Consider the following 689-nt stretch of genomic DNA (forward strand, 5'->3'; position numbering starts at 1 on the left):
GTATTCCTACCCCGGGGCCTGCAAATGTTAAGGGCAGGCCTGACAAAGGGAATAAAGATTACAAAAATAGCTCACCTTACTTTTTGATTACAGGGGGTACATTATAAAATTACTGCTATGGAAGGGGTGGGATTTCACATCTTCAGGCCCCAGAAAACTGCCATTCAGTGGTGCAGTTTCATCATAATTAACTTCTGCCTCCACTGTGTTCATGTTAGCCCTTCTAGGACTTCCTTAAGTAGCAATCTTCTTACAGTACTCAATAAACCTAGCAGAGAATTCTCTCACTTTACCCAGCTCTCCGTGCTAGCAACACATGCCACAAACTGGCTTATCTCTGCTCTAACCATTTCCTTCCCCAGACCTGGAGCTGCTGTTCCTCAAGGGAAACCGAGGCACAGAGGTGGGAAATGATGCGGCCGCAAAGACCCCAAGCAAAACCTGAAGGGAATCTGCATTCAGGATGCCACATGGGTTTTTCCTGAGTTCCCAGGGTCTCCGGGAACGCCGGTGGCTGGGGAGACGGCCCCCCGTCCCGCAAAGCCCCCCTCTAGGAGACCCTAGATATCAAAGGGCGTCTGGGGACACGCGGGGAACCGCTGAACCCCAGACCAAATGCCGAGCTTCCGCTCACCTGCGCCGGCAGCTTGGCGTCGCCTTAGTAACCGCCACTTCCGGCCGCCACCGGA

At 52.8% G+C, this 689-nt stretch overlaps 1 protein-coding gene across 1 annotated transcript in view; it reads right to left on the reverse strand.

Annotated features, from left to right (window-relative positions):
• The window catches only part of WDR93 (WD repeat domain 93), a 51,522-nt gene extending 50,840 nt beyond the window's left edge, over positions 1–682 (reverse strand). Inside the window, exon 1 of the mRNA XM_030317390.2 lies at positions 635–682. The gene's annotated coding sequence lies outside the window, so the exon portion shown is untranslated. The remainder of the gene's footprint in view (positions 1–634) is intronic.
• Positions 683–689: the final 7 nt, after the last annotated feature.

Source organism: Lynx canadensis, chromosome B3 (genome assembly GCF_007474595.2).
Source record: "Lynx canadensis isolate LIC74 chromosome B3, mLynCan4.pri.v2, whole genome shotgun sequence".
NCBI lineage: Eukaryota > Metazoa > Chordata > Mammalia > Carnivora > Felidae > Lynx > Lynx canadensis.